Below are 16,846 nucleotides of genomic sequence, written 5' to 3'. Positions count from 1 at the left end.
CACAGCCAGGCATGTGCCACTGCCAAATGGACAGGGGCCCTCCAGACCACACCCACCAGGGGTATCAATGCCACAAGATGCGGTAAGCAGCAGGTATCCTGGGGACTCACCTAGACGTAGTGGTAGAGAACGGAGAGCTAAGAAGATCAACAATCACTGAGAGGGCACAGGTTGGGAGGGAGAGGTGTGGCACCATCAGGAGCTAGGGACAGTTGGGGTCACTATTGTATTTGTACACCATTAAACAGACTTTGCACCCGAGACATGTGGAATCTCTGTCACCTTATTCCGCACTGCGGGCCGGTCTACATTCCCCTCCCCCATTTGCCCTCCCCCAGGCACCCTGTTATGGGACCTGCGCCCGCCCCCCCCGTCCAGGCATACCACGTGCAAGTGATAGTGTGAGCGTGCCTAAGCGGGTACCTCTTATCCCCCAAGAGCTACCCAGCGATCTTTTGAAGATGCTGAGAATTTCTGACTGTCGCAGGATGTAGCTGTGCGCACGATCCCTGGACATACGTGCATGATCTTTATGTGGTGGTCACACATGAGTTGGACATTCAGGGAGTGGAATCCCATCATATTGATGAAGGGTGCCCCCGGACCGCCCGGTACACGCAAGGTGATATGCTTGCCATCTGTTACTCCCTGGACCTGGGGCATCCTGGGGATGGCAAAGAATCCTGCTGCCCAGGCATTCTGTTGTGCTTGGTCCAGGTCAAATTTTATATAGTTGGCTGCCTGGACATACAAGGCATCCATGACTTCACAAATGCACTTGCGGGCTGTTGATTGGGGTATGCCACAACAAGTGTCCGCTCGATCCCTGGCATGATCCCAAAGCAAAGAGGTTCAGTGCTGTGGTAACCTTGAGCCACCAGAGCAGGTATTCTCCTCCTCCACTGGGTGCCAAGTCTGCAAGGATATGGCACAGGTGCACCACATCCCCTTGTTGAGGTGGAGCCTCCTGTGGCACATGCTGTCCATCATCTGTTTGAAAGACCAGCGATGTCCGTACACATTGAACAATCACTGGCTTCCCCGTTTGGGTCCCTCCCTGGCCTGATGGGCGGCTGAGTCCTCAGAGTGTGGGGCAGGTCTTGGCACATGGGCCTGCACCTCAAACGTCTGTCGACGCTGCTGCCATCTTCTCTGGCGTTTGGCTGCCTGGCCTGCCAGCAGCACCACAATGGCAAACTCCATGATAACTGTAAGCAATTGGAGAGGGTGAGGGATAGACAATCAGCTATAGCTTCCAACCTGGACCCGCGGGTCCTCCAGACCATGACCATCCTCACATCCCCTGCCATCCATCATGATGCCATCCAACACGCCCTGTACATGCACCACCGGCTGCAGCAGGGTCCCCTGGGCACCAGGCCCTGACCCGGACCCCAGTCACCCATAAGGAACGTTACCTGCATTGGGTGCTGGTTCCATCCCTGGTCTACACACCCACCCTCTGGTTTTGGGGTAGTCCCCCAGTACTGAGGCCCAGCTCCAGGGTGTTGACTGCTGACTCTGTGGTGTTGCTGCCTCCACAGTTTGGGCAGTGTCCAGGCCTCATGAGCTGATTGGAATGCGGGCTTTAAAAAACCCTGTTTCATGGCAGATACCCATGGGAATCCACTTGAGAGTTGTGAAGTGCACACATTGCTAGAATTGCCGATTCCCCAGCGGCTACCAGGATCAGCGGGAGTTAAAGTGACCATCACCGTCTTACCATGGACAGGGCTCTGTCATGGGGTGTGTTCAGTGAGACAGACAGGCAGCGGCTAGAGCACCCCCGTTATGGGGTATACACAATCTGGGGGGTGGCCTGCCTTGTCCATGGGTGCAGCCCCCCGATAAGGAGTGAACTCCCCCCCCCCCCCCCCAATGGTGCACCTGTGTGGGATGGGGGTTGGTGCCAGGGGCAGGGTGCTGCCTACTCACCCTGGCCGTCCTGAGGAGATCGTGCAGGTTTGTACGGCACCGCAGGTTGGTCCGGATGATGATGTTGGTGGTTCTGACCTCCTCTGCCACCTGCATGGCAACGGCTGGCATCCTCCTTCCCGGGCCGGGTACAGGGTCACCCACCTTTCCTCCGCTGTGTCCAGGAGGGTCTCAAGCTCGGCATCAGTAAATCGTGGGGCCGCGCGTCATGCTGTCATCTTGTAGGTTGGGATGATGTGTATGTGGGGAGTGAATCGTGTATATGCGGCTGGAGCTTGTCAGCCACCTGAGTGTCAATCGCAATTCCGGCACTGTTCCTCATTGGCATTGATTGTGTTCCATGTGGCACCGGTGCTAGCCTCTGAACAATCACTGAACCCGGTGCGGCGGCAGATTTGCTGCCATGGAAGTCCTGCCCCGGTGTCAACACTCAGTCTCAGAAACAGAGAATCACGCCGCACATCTTTCAACTACACTCAGCGCATCTACTTCTTTGTGGTTTGATAGGTAATTTGAAAAATTAGGTTATAGATTTTGAGAACTCTTCAATCTCAGTTCTGCAGATAGTCACAAACTACTTAAGCTCTCAGAGCAATGTGTATTGGTGCATTACTAAGTGCATGTGCAGAACCCTGACAAGATCAGATTTTGTTTTGATGTCTCCACTATTACAAATAGCTAGCTCTCAGACATTTGCTGTGCAGGCTTACTCTTTAATAATGGACACTTAGGTGAGATACTGGAAAGTTGCTGATGTAGATGGTACAATACCCAGCATGCATCAATTTGGCCAATTTTAACTCTGCTTTGAGTGGTAAGTGGCTTTGAAATCAGAGTTCTGCACTTACCACTCCATTTCTACTCTGATCCCTGTTATCATTTTCCTCTATTTTAACAAGGACACTCCACCTGAATCACTTGAATTTTAAATCGGAGTCTTACAACATAAATTGGGTTCTGATTACAATTTGCAGGCAGAAATAAGGTGGTGCAATACACACTTGTCCCATCACCCATCAACTCACTACTAAAAACAGTCCTTGTATCTTCAAGAAGGAGGGAATCAAACCTTAAATGTTAAATCTAATATTTCAGAGCATCTCTCTGTCATTGGTAATGTTCCTATTGAATTTGAAGCTTGTTGGTGCTTTATTTCTGAATTTGAAGTGCATTGCCTGTAATTGCTTTCATACTCAAAGCAACAAATCTACCACAAATAGATTTGAAGGAACCATATCAGGATAGAATGAATCTGTATTTAAGAATGTTTTGTTACTTTCTCAGTCGGAACGTTGACAAAATGTCACTTTCTAAAAATGGAATGTGAGCAGAGCAGAAAATTATATATTAAATATCTTAGAATTCTAAGCACTTTTTTGTGGCTTTTTAAAACCTCTGCTTGTTAATTAAAATAACATAGTAGGGGCCTGCCAGGGAACAGATATCAATATCAAGCACTCCTTGGTTAGAAATAACTTAAGTTAGACATACAATAAAACTCTTTCCACAACATTGCAAGAATAATTTTGGAGCCTAATTTCAGACAGGGAGACATCTCTCCTGCAGGAGTGTGATAGTTCCCTTCCGAACATCCTTCTCACATTTATGATCAGAATTGTCAAATGAGTACAAAATTTAGTACTGATCATTTAGGAGGGCTTTGCCATTGCTGCTGGGTTAACATCCCTCACAACAAAATTATCTAAAATGCTTATTAAAAAATCAGGATAATAAAAAGAAATGACCCAGTAAAGCTAGACAGGCACTTAAAGAACTATCTAATAAATAGATTAAACTTATTGAAAGAGGTATAGTGTGTTTTATGGTGTACGGTGAGTAGGCCTCATGAAGAGGTTCTGAGTTTTGTGCGGTTTAACATTAACTGTTTATTGATAACATGTAACTGTATGTATATATATTATATACAGAGTATAGCCCAAGCTATGAGGTAACTCCATGCTTGCTTCTACATAGGTCTCAGTCCATTCCACAACTGATCCTAGTTGCAAGTTATATGTCTCTTTACATCACGCTGTGGGAGGTACTGGGCTGGATTCTCTGTTTTTGGGACCGTACCCAGGCCGTCTGGAAAACTGGTCTTTTCTGCCTGAAAAACTGGTATCAAAAAGGCCACAGAATCCCCGTTTTGCAGGGGGCAGCAGGCCTGTGGCAGTGGATACTCAGCGTGGCATACTACACGAGTACACTGATTGAGGGGGGGGGGGCGGGCGGAGAATTCCGACACCGACACTCGGTCCCGATTTCGGGCACAAAAACAGATTCTCTGTTCTGTCGCCGAACGCGATTTCGGATTGGGGGGGTTCAGAGAATCCAACCCACTGTTTCCCAGTCCCACATTAACCTTTGCTTTGCCAGATACCCTTATACTATACCCCCCTGCAGCCTTTACCCAACATACTTACAATGGTGCTACTCAATGCCCCTATTTGAAGGTCCCTGAATCAAACTATCCTCTTTGTGTAACGGTGGCAGGTTTTTAGTGCACTAACTTCTATTGTAGGTGGATGCCTGCTGCTGCCTGCAGGACTGTTCTCGGCCCTGAATGCTTCAGTTATCCTTGATTGCCAACCCTGGAATTAGTTTCTTTGGCAGCAGAGTTTTCCATGGTGTCAACAGGTACACAGGCTTGCATCCTCTCTTAAAGTAATACCGTATACAGTCCTTAGTCATCCCAATCGTTCAGGAAACTTTTCTTAAAATTTGAACCCAGACCATTGTTGGTTGACCGTGTCAATTTTTGAAGGGCAGCTGAGGGGCGGGATTCTCCAGTCTCGCTGCAGTGAATGGGAGACCTGGCTGAGCGCCAAATTCTTCGTCCCCATTATAGCGGTAGCGGGCTGGACTCACAACAGAGAACTCAGGTCAATGCAGGCTTTTCTGCTTAATGGGGAAAATTCTTAATTGTGGACAACAAATAATCCCTCCTGTATTTGTTTATCTTTGTATTGGAGCATCACCTTGCACTGTATCTTTAACTGGGATCTTGATGCCACCTGCACTGTACAGCTTTGTTTTGGGTGACATTAGGTGTTGTGTCACCAGCCATGGTTCCGTCCGAGAGGGTCATAACAGTGGCTCCTATGTCCACTTTACTGAAATGTCCACATCCAAAAATGATAATTTTAGGATCCTTTATTTCACCCAAGAAGCACATTTGGATCTTTTCCTGTTGCCTCAATCTCATGGATTGTCTTGGGATCTTCCGCCCATCTGGATATCTTAGCTTTATATAGCTTTCCAAAGTGTCCCAGGCGACTGCAGTTGAAATACTGCACTGAAATTATTGAGCAATTTTCTCGCCTCTGAGGTCGTTTAGCTCCACACACTGACAGTCCAAGGACACCACTGCAGGATTTCCTCAGGGTAGGATAGGCCCAATCATCTCCAACTGCTTCACAAATGGCCTTGCCTCCTTCATAAAGGCAGAAGTGGGGATGTTTGCTGATGATTACACAATGTTTTGCACAATTTGCAACTCCTCAGTTACTGATGCAATGCATATACAAATATCCAGGCTGGGACTGACAAATGGCAAGTAACATTTGCGCGACACAAGTGCCAGGCAACAACCATCTCCAAGAAGAGAGCTAACCATCACCCCTTAACATTCAATGGCATTACTGTCACTGAATCTCCTACTGTCAACATCCTAGGGGTTTGCATTGATCAGAAATTTAACTGGATCAGCCAGTTGATGTGGCTACAACGTCTGGATGAAGAACTTGTTGTCGAAGGTGATGACATTGTGATCCAGAATGAGGTGGATGAGTTGCAGAATTACGTCTGGAGATTGGCAGCTGTTGGTGTTGAGTACTGAGGCTGTTGCAGCAATGATGTCGACATGGGGGATGCTAGTGTAGAGTGCCGAGACGTCCATTGTGACAAGGAATGTTCCTGGTTCAACTGGTCCTTGGGTGCTGAGTTTCTGTAGGAAGTCCGTCGTGTTGCAACAGAAGCTGGGTGTTCCTTGTACGATGGGTTTCAAGATGCCCTTGATTTCGGCAACGAGTTCTTCATCCAGACGCACAGAACAGCCATGCGGACCAAATTTGCACCTCAATATGCTAACATCTTCATGCACAAGTTTGAACAAGACCTCCTCACTGCACAGGACATTCAATGTTATACACCAGGTATATCGATGACATTTTTTTCCTTTGGACCCACGGCGAAGAATCACTGAAATGACTGCACGATTACATCAATAAGTTCCATCCCACCATCAGACTCACCATGGGCTACTCTCCAAAATCGTCTGCATTCTTGAACACTCATCTCCATCAAGGGCGGTCACCTCAGCACTTCGCTTTACCGCAAGCCCATGGATAACCTCACAATGCTCCACTTCTCCAGCTTCCACCCTAAACACCCTAAACATTAAAGAAGCCATCCTCTATGGACAAGCCCTCCGTATACACAGGATTTGCTCAGATGAGGAGGAGCGTAATCGACATCTGCAGACGCTGAAAGATGCCCTTGTTTGAATGGGATATGGCGGTCGACTCATCGATTGACAGTTCCAACACGCCACAGCAAAAAACCGCACCGACCTCCTCAGAAGACAAACACGGGACACAACCGACAGAGTACCCTTCATTGTCCAGTACTTCGCCGGAGCGGAGAAAATACGACATCTTCTTCACAGCCTTCAAGACATCATCGATGAAGATGAACATCTTGCCAAGGACATCCCCACACCCCCACTACTTGCCTTCAAACAACCGCACAAACTCAAACAAACTATTGTTTGCAGCAAACTACTCAGCCTTCAGAACAGCCACCACGCTACCACACAACCCTGCCATGGCAATCTCTGCAAGACGTGCCAGATCATCGACATGGGTACCACCATTACACGTGAGAACACCACCCACCAGGTACAAGGTACATACGTGTGCGACTCAGCCAACGTTGTCTACCTCATACACTGCAGGAAAGGATGTTCCAAAGCGTGGTACATTCGCGAGACCATGCAGACGCTGCGACAACGGATGAACGGACATCACGCGGCAATCGCCAGGCAGGAACGTTCCCTTCTAGCCGGGGTACACTTCAACAGTCAAGGGCATTCAGCCTCTGATCTCCAGGTAAGCGTTCTCCAAGGCAGCCTTCAGGATGCGCGACAATTCAAAATCGGCGAGCAGAAACTTATAGCCAAGATCCACACACACGAGTACGGCCTCAATCGGGACCTTGGATTCATGTCACATTACATTCATCCCCCATCATCTGGCCTGGGCTTGCGAAATCCTACTAACTGTCCTGGTTTAAGACAATTCACACCTCTTTAACCTGGGAGTACCCCTCTCTCTGGATCTGTAAAGACTTAATTACCTGCAAATGTTCGCATTCAAAGCACTGTCTTGCATCTTTGACTTTGTCTATATACATGTTTCTGGAACCTACCTCTTTATTCACCTGAGGAAGGACCAGTGCTCCGAAAGCTAGTGATTTGAAACATACCTGTTGGACTTTAACCTGGTGTTGTAAGACTTCTTACTGTGCTCACCCCAGTCCAACGTCGACATCTCCACATTCTAGATGTATCTTGCATTATGGGCCTTGGCCCATCATCTAGCTTGCTTAATTCTTTAAAAATATTTGGTTGTTCCTTTCACTCCTCCCTAATGCAGACACTTACACTACCATCTGCTGCAAATAGTGAAGGCAGAGTAAGTCAGATGTGGCAGTTTCTAAACTCTGAAATTGTATTATAATTTTAAATACCATTAAGTATCATTTTTGAGAACTCCAGTGACCAAATATGTTGTTGTTTCAGAGAATGAGTGAGACACAAGCATACTGTTTATAGTTCCTTAAATATTTTGTGATCTCAATTGTAATTTCAGTGCAACACAACAACGTTCAACAGTCCAGTAATATATTCTTTGAGTGACTCTGACCTACTTGGAGCCATTGCTCTGGAGATTATTCTAATTATACTGAAAGTATATCAGACGGCTAGCGGCATCTGCAGGATTCTGTGTCCGTGGAGTTTTCAATAAGACATTTTTGAAAGTTAATAATCTCTTTAGCATGTTCTATTGATAGCATAAATTATGTCCAAAAATAACAGAGTGATTGAAAATAAACTAACCCAATTCCCCAACGGCTCAGCGTGACTCTTACTGAGTTTTTGTTTTTCAATGGGATGTATTTTTGATGAACAGTTTGAATTGTTTTTTCAAATGTTTCCCGCTGTTCATTTACCTCTATCCCTTTAAGTCTATTTATTCAATTGACCCTTACCAGTTCTCCCCTCATACCTATGTAATTAGCTGTTTATGTTTTAAGATTTTTGTTACTGATTGGAATATGTCACTTTCAAACTTAACACAGAATTGAATGGTATTACGATCACTATTTTCCAGAGCACCTTTTACTATGTCATTACTAATTAACCCTGCTTCATTTGGTAATACAAGATCCAAGGTAGCTTTATCCCTAATTGATTGCATAACATATCGCTCCAAGAAATTGTCATGAAAACATTCCACAAACGCATCTTCTAGACCACTGCAATCAATTTGATTGTCCTGATCTGTATGAAGATTAAAGTCCTCCACAATTATTACATTCCCTTTGTTACAAGTGTTTTGTTATGCTCTAGATGTAGCATAAGCTGCTTCCTTGATGTGCACTCTGACAAAGGAAGGTTCAGAATTGGAGATAGCTTTAACACATTTATTTAAACTGTTAACAATTCTCCTACTTGGATTACACTCTCCCGTTAATCCTGCTATAGCTACTCAGACTGACGAACCAGTCTGCTACAATCCACATGGTGGGTGTGATGTTCAATCAACTCTGCGTCTGTACTCACTGAGTGTCTCCACTGGAAAGAGGAAGATCATGTGTGCTGTGTCCTTTATATATGGGTTGGTGTAATGCCCTCCTGTGGTGGTGTCACCTCTGTGTGTATCGTGAATGCCCATTGGTCGTGTCCTATCTTACTGACCTATTGGTTGAATGTCTGTGTGTCATGTCTCTGGTGCTCCCTCTAGTGTCTATCTAGTCTACATGTATTTACATTAACCCCTTGTGTATTTACAGTGATGCATATCACCATAACAAGCTCCAATAATTTCTTGTTTGATCTCTGCCCCACAGTACAGCAATTAGGAAGCCTGTAAACCTTCCACCAGTGTTTCCTGGCTCTTGCTGTTCATAATTTCTGCTCGTACTGATTCTACTTCATGATCTTTTGAGGCCAGATCTTTTCTCACTAATGTCTTTATGTCATTCTTTACTGCCATGGCTACTCCTCCTCTTTTGCCACTCTGTTTGTCTTTCAGAAATATTGTGTACCTTGATCACCTTGTAACCATGACTCTATAATGGTGATTAGATCTAAATCATTTACTTCTATTTGTGCCACCAGTTCATCTATCTTATTGCAGATGCTTCCTGTATTCAGATAAAGAAACTTTAATTTTTTTTACTTCTACTCCCGGCAAAGACCTTATTTGCTGATGTACAATTTTTGTTAAACTCTCTGCAATTTCCTGTCTCTCTCTGCTTGTCTTTACCCACATCGCTATATTGTTCCAATGCCTCAACTTTTCTCTTTGGGTGTCTAAATTTCCCTTAACCTGAATCCTCTCTTCCAGCCCGTTAGTTTAAAGCCATGTCCACAGCCCTAGTTGCATGACTGACCAGGACACTGGGCCTCCTGGAAAGCTGGAAGTAACTTGGACTTGATCTTGCAATACTATACATCTGCCAGAAGTGCCGTGCAACAAAAAAAACAGTTGCATTAAGTGTTTCGCTTGCATTAATTAGCTAATGTGAAAGTACCTTTTTTTTTTAGTTCAATGTAGGTTGCCTTTTAAGTAATGTTTGATGCAGGGCAGCACGGTGGCCTAGTGGTTAGCACAACCGCCTCACAGCGCTGAGGGCCCAGGTTCGATCCCGGCTCTGGGTCACTGTCCGTGTGGAGTTTGCACATTCTCCCCGTGTCTGCGTGGGTTTCGCCCCCACAACCCAAAAATGTGCAGAGTAGGTAGATTGGCCACGCTAAATTGCCCCTTAATTAGAAAAAATAATTGGGTAATCTAAATTTTTTAAAAAAGTAACGTTTGATGCCAATTTTAGTTTGTTTATCATAGAATTTACAGTGCAGAAGGAGGCCATTCGGCCCATCGAGTCTGCACTGGCCCTTGGAAAGGGCACCCTACCTAAGCCCACTCCTCCACCCTATCCCCGTAACCCAGTAACTCTATCTACCCTTTTTGGACACTAAGGGCAATTTATCATGGCCAATCCACCTAACCTGCACATCTTTAGACTGTGGGAGGAAACCGGAGCACCCGTAGGAAACCCACGCAGACACGGGAAGAAAGTGCAGACTCCGCACAGACAGTGACCCAAGCCGGGAATCGAACCTGGGACCCTGGAGCTGTGAAGTAATTGTGCTAACCACTATGCAACCGTGCCACCCGGTACTTGTTGCAGTACCAGTCTTAAAAACGTGATATTTTGTATTTTGTCCTTCAGTTATTTCTGTCAGTCATTTGTGAATTAATCTCGTTAAAACAAATTAGCGATCTCTACAGGCATCGTAACAAAATGTATTGCTGTTGTAGTTTCCAATTAGCTGTGGTAATAACTCTAATATATAACATTCCAATGCTTTATTAAGCATCTAATTTTCTTTGCCGTCTCCAGCAACTATTAGAGAGCTCATGTAGGAATGCAGCACAAAATACAGCAACTGGAAACAATTATTTTTAAGTGTTATATGTATGGACCCCTCTCTCCTTGATAAGTTGTATAGATTCAGTAATATCTGCTCCTGGCCATACCATATGATTGCACCACCTAAAATTAAAAGTAAATAAATATAATCTCATTTTTTTTTTCAAATTTAGCTTTGAAATTTAATAACACATGGTAGGATGGGGTTGAAGTCACAGTTTATTGATATATATATATATATATATATATATATATACACAGCATATACTTGTGGTGATATGACTGTGAATAATATTGTACAGTTAGCAATGCGACCTCCGACCAGCTGGTGGCATTGGACATCAGTCATGTGGCATCCGATTCTCACCAATTGGTAGTAAGGTGTACAACAGGACAATCGCACATAGAATAGTTCCAGGAGAGTTCACAATACTCAAATAGTATCCTAATCTGCATAGCATTCTGTTTGTTATCTTTCCATGTGTTAATCAATAAGTCATCATTCTAGTTAAGTCATCAGCAGTTGTGTGTGTATCATTGCAATGGAAAGGTCACAGAACACAACAATAGTTTGTTCAGATATTTGCTATGCTGCAAAATCCTAGTTATTTAAAACACTCATCACTAAACATGTCATCAACATAATTCTCAGATCTAGCTTCACTATATTCAGTCGACAAACAGGTGTTGCTACAAATATAGAAACAGTAATAAAAAATTGATCCATCAGGAGAGGTTATGGCTGTGAGTGGAACATTTTGCTCCAGTAACTTTAATTTTCTCCAACCAAGAAGAGTTTGCTTCAAACCCAGTCTCTGGCAGTTATTTATTATCTGTTATCAAGCTGGCACAGGGCATAATTCACATCTATTCAGACACATGCATTCTGATTGCAACCTCAATCATCAGTCAATCTCCCATTGATAATGATTGAAAAACTGTTGAGTACTCGAACCCATTCTGGAAATGATAGACAAATCTATTCCATTAAATAATTTGAAAAGCTCTATTTCTACAAAGGTCAAATTTAAATCAAAACAACTGCAGAGTATGTAGGTGAACTTTCAACACTAATATCACATGTCAACTGTACTTCTTGGGCACTGTCTAACTGCTGCTTCGAGCAGTATAATCCCCACAATAAAATGCCAGTTGCATATCTCTTGTACAGTGGGGGAAATGGTATAGAGGTAGATGATCAGCCATGATCTGTTTGAATGGTCTACACTCCTGTCACTATTTTCTATATTCTTATGTCAGGATGTATTCTTTTCTGCAATCATATCGTTTGAACTGACTCATAGTTCTCTGGAGTGCCACCTTGGTTCCGTAATCAAAATTTAGGGTTCAGCCATGTCTTACAACCTGCGTATGTTAAATTCAATTAACATACAAATGATTTGCTGCATTTTTCATTTGATATGTTCAAATGAGACCGTTTGTTTAGATTAGGGTAGGGCAGTATAGTGGCGGTGGTTAGCACTGCTGCCATACGGCGCTGAGGACCCGGGTTCGATCCCAGCCCTGGGTCACTGTCCGTGTGGAGTTTTCACATTCTCCCAGTGTCTGCGTAGGTCTCACCCCCATAAAAAATTGCATAGGGTAGGTGGATTGGCCATGCTAAATTGTCCCTTAATTGGGAAAAAAGTGGATAAATTTAGAGAGAAAAAATAAGGTGGTAAAAATCCCATGCGGTTTTTTTAAAGAACCACGGACATTTTCAGCATTGAAGAAAGTGTATTGTGATAATTGTCCAGCCGTACTGAGTAACGGTCATGCGGGCTGAACAACCAATCAACCAGCAAATGTATGGAATCTCTCTCAGAGAAATAATTCTCCAAGTTAGAAAGGGTGTACCATGAAGTACCTGAAGCATGTAGCTAATGAAGCAACGTGCAAATGAAGTTAATTTGTTCAACCGAAGAAGCCTCCAGTAGCACATCTTCATTGACCCGAGGAAGGAGCAGTGCTCCGAAAGCTAGTGATTTGAAACAAACCTGTTGGACCTTAACCTGGTGTTGCAAGACTCTGGGCTCACCCCAGTCCAACGCCACCATCTCCACATGACATCTTCAAAGGTATTGAACCATTATGTCTGCCTGTTTTTCCAGCTGTCGTAAGTGGATTATCAAGCAATCTGTTAACGCCAACCTTGTTCTACTCCCTTACCATAATTGAATGTTCCATGCATGCAATTCATTCACCAAGCTTTCACATTTGATGTTCAAAAAGATCCAATGAGAAAACTAATAATTCAAATATTAGTAATAATTTGTGCGATGATTCAACAAAGTGTTTGACAACAGTTTAGAAGTATTAAAGGATTAATTATTTTTATTCATTCTTGGGATGCTAAGCCAGCATTCATTACCCATCCCTAATTACCTTTGAGAAGCTTGCAATGAGCTGCCTTCTTGAACCGCTGAAGTACACGTTGTGTAGTTACACCCGCAGTTCTGTTAAGGAGTTCCAAGATTTTGACTCAGCGACAGTGAAGAAATGGCAAATATTTCCAAGTCAAGATGATGAGTGGCTTGGAGAACCTCCAAGTGGTGGTGTTCCCATGTGTCTATTGTATCAAATTCTCTTTTGTTGTATCTTTTCTATCCACAAACTAACATTGCTTTACATAATACAGTAAATGGCAAAATCTTTAGTATTTACAGGCAGCGAGATCTAGGCGTACAGGTTCACATAAAGTGGCAATGCAGGTTGATAAAGTAATAAAGGTGGCATACGGCTTGCCTTCATTAGTCAGGGCATTGAGTATAAAAATTGGCAAGCCACACTGCAGCTATACAGAACCTTTGTTAGGCCACATTTGGAATATTGCGTACAATTCTGGTTGCCACACTACCAGAAGGATGTGGATGCTTTGGAGAGGATAGGGCAGTATGGTAGCATAGTGGTTAGCACTGTGGCATCACAGCGCCAGGGTCCCAGGTTCGATTCCCGACTTGGTCACTGTCAGTGTCTATGCAGAGTCTACATGTTCACACCGTGTGTGCGTGGGTTTCCTTTGGGTGCTCCAGTTTTCTCCCACAAATCCCAAAAGACGTGCTGATAGATGAATTAGACATTCTGAATTTTCCCTCGGTGTACCCGAACAGGCACCAGAATGTGGCGACTAGAGGCTTTTCACAGTCACTTCATTGCAGTGTTAATGTAAACCTACTTGTGACAATGAAGGTTATTAAAAAAGGATACAGATGAGGTTTACCAGGATCTTACCTGGACTGGGGGGGGGGGGGGGGTATTAGCTATGAGGAGAGGTTGGATAAACTCGGATTGTTTTCACTGGATGGATGGAGGTTGAGGGGGACCTGATAGAGGCCCAAGGTTAATTGCACTTGAACATAGTTTGTATGGCAACATGATTTATGTACTTCTATGTGAAAACTGCTTTGTTCTCCACTGTATTCAATTTAGAGGCCTAAAGAATTATGAGTAACATGGACAGAGTGGATAGTCAGATGCTTTTCCCCAGGGTATTAGGGGGAATGTTTAAAAGAGATGTGGAAAGCAAGTTTTTTTTTAACATTGAGGGCCTGGAACACGCTGCCGGGGGAGGTGGTGGATGCAGATACGATAAAGATGTTCAAGAGTTATCTTGACGAATACATGAATAGGATGGGAAGAGGCTACGACCCCAGAAGTGCAGAAGATTTTAGTTTAGATAAGCATCATGATCGGCACAGGTTTGGAGGGCCAAAGGGCCTGTTCCTGTGCTGTACGGTTCTTTATTCATGTATGTTAGGTAACACTTCAATCTAATTGCTGTTTATGGGAGATTGCAATGCTGGTGCATTTACTACATTACAGCAGTGTCTATACTTCAGAAGTATCACATTGACTGTAAAGTGCTTTGGAACACCCAAGGTTATGAAAGGTGCTAAATATAGTCTTTCTTATTATTACTTCTGCTATTTTACCATCTCCTATTCTCTATGTGAGCACTTTATTTTTTATTCTCTGTGGTTTTATTGTTTCAACAATAGCTTATGGTAGAAAACTGCCACTTGCTCTTTCTACTGAGACAACAAACATATTTGCAGCAGTTTCCCTTTGCCATACTGTCCTGAAATGTAACCAAACTCACCACCAGATGAAACAAAATGTAGAACTACCTCAAATAAAAGTAGATTTTATTTTAGAGAATTTACAGTGCAGAAGGCCATTCGGCCCATCGAGTCTGCACCGGCTCTTGGAAAGAGCACCCTACCCAAGGTTAACACCTCCCCCTATCCCCGTAACCCCACCCAACACTAAGAGCAATTTTGGACACTAAGGGCAATTTATCATGGCCAATCCACCTAACCTGCACATCTTTGGACTGTGGGAGGAAACCGGAGCACCCGGAGGAAACCCACGCACACACGGGATGTGCAGACTCCGCACAGACAGTGACCCAAGCCGGAATCGAACCTGGGACCCTGGAGCTGTGAAGCGATTGTGCTACCCACAATGCTACCGTGCTGCCCAAGATCTACGATTTAAATTTTAAGATTATGGAATATTAATATATATGTTACCGGAGTGCTTGTGACGAAGAGCTCACTTTATAAATATGTGCCTATTTTGGATTGGAAGAGATTCTCCATTTTTTTTTAATGTCAAGCTGGCCCAGGTGCCGTTTCTTTATTATTGACAGGCAAACAGATGTAATCCCAGGGAGCTTCTTCACTCGGGTTCATGAGCAGCCAAATAGCAAGAGCACCTGACCACCCACTTTTGAAAGCATCTATCATTATTCTCTAGTCACCTACATCCAGGGAATGGTAGCAGTATTCAAATACCAGTTCACAATGGTATGTTTCTGTCTGACTGAAAACATCAGGTCAAAATCTAATCCAAAATGTTAAAACCAAATCTGATACTATATTCCAATGTTATATAATTCCATTTCAACTTTCGCATACCGAACATTTTGAAATGTTTACATTTCGCATCTGGGTACAAGCTAAAGTTGGCTAGTAAAGGGACAACTATTTTTACTACTTTTGAAATTAGATCAGTTTTGAAAGGAAATAAGTTGATGAAGCAAATCTATTTAATAACCTGCCAGATTTGCACAATATTAAATTGAATACAGTGGAGAACAAAGCAGTTTTCAAATAGAAGTACATAAATCATGTTGCCATAGAAACTATGTTCAAGTGCAATTAATCTTTGCTCTGCCACATCAAATGTATCCAATTTAAAAGATTTCCCTTTAATAAAAAGGAACCCTCCATAAGTACATTAATTAACATTTTAGCGATAGAAATTAACTCATTTTAACCATATACAGATGACTTATGAAAGCAAAAGTTTCTCCAACTTCCTGTACAATATTTTTTCTAAAGATTGATGCTGATGCTTGATCCATGCAAGTAAAGGCAATAAAACATAACAAAAAGATAATAAACACCAGTTTGACAGACCGAGCGGTGATCGTATTATTGTGGTATGTAATGAATGGACGACAACAGAATACCAGAAATTATAAACTGCCAATTTGTTTCTTTACTAGTTTAAAACAAGCATACTTCGTTACCAACAAATTTGGGTACATGTAGTATTATCTTTATTTAAAATGTTGCCAGAGAATTGGACAGAGGTACATTTGATTTGTTTTTTGCTGACTGATCATTGCATGGTAAATACTACACTTATTTTCAAAGGGTAGCTGTTATGGAGAATGGCTGTGTATCATTCCAAGTACATAAATGTAATTAAAAAGTTACCAGAACGTTGAAAACAGTGCACATGTTTTGTAGGATTTATTATCCTTGGCCTAAGGGAAGATCTTGAGTTGGGGGTATGGACTATATTAATGTAATTGTAGTACTGTCCAAGCAAATGACGAGTTAATAAATTATAACAAATCCATTATCCAACACAATTACTCTGAATTTATGCATCAATAGAAGTCCTCCTACTTCTATCCCCATGACATTGTCTGACTGTGCTGCTGCCTGAGCTTATTTGCTCCCGTAACCCTCATCATCCATGCCTTTGTTAGCTCTGGATTTCACTATATCAATGTTGTCCTGGGTGGCCTTCCATCTTCCATAACTCCACTGGTTGGATGCTAACATGCAGAAACCTGTTGACCCTCCACCCATCCTCACTAATCAAAGCACTGTTGAGCAATGCTTAGATTTTAAAACTCTCATCCTAATCCATGGCCTCAACCCTCCCCATCTATGTA

This window comes from Scyliorhinus canicula, chromosome 8 (genome assembly GCF_902713615.1).
Source record: "Scyliorhinus canicula chromosome 8, sScyCan1.1, whole genome shotgun sequence".
Taxonomy (NCBI): Eukaryota; Metazoa; Chordata; class Chondrichthyes; order Carcharhiniformes; family Scyliorhinidae; genus Scyliorhinus; species Scyliorhinus canicula.
The sequence above is the reverse complement of the archived record's forward strand: the minus strand, read 5'-3'. Positions refer to the sequence as shown.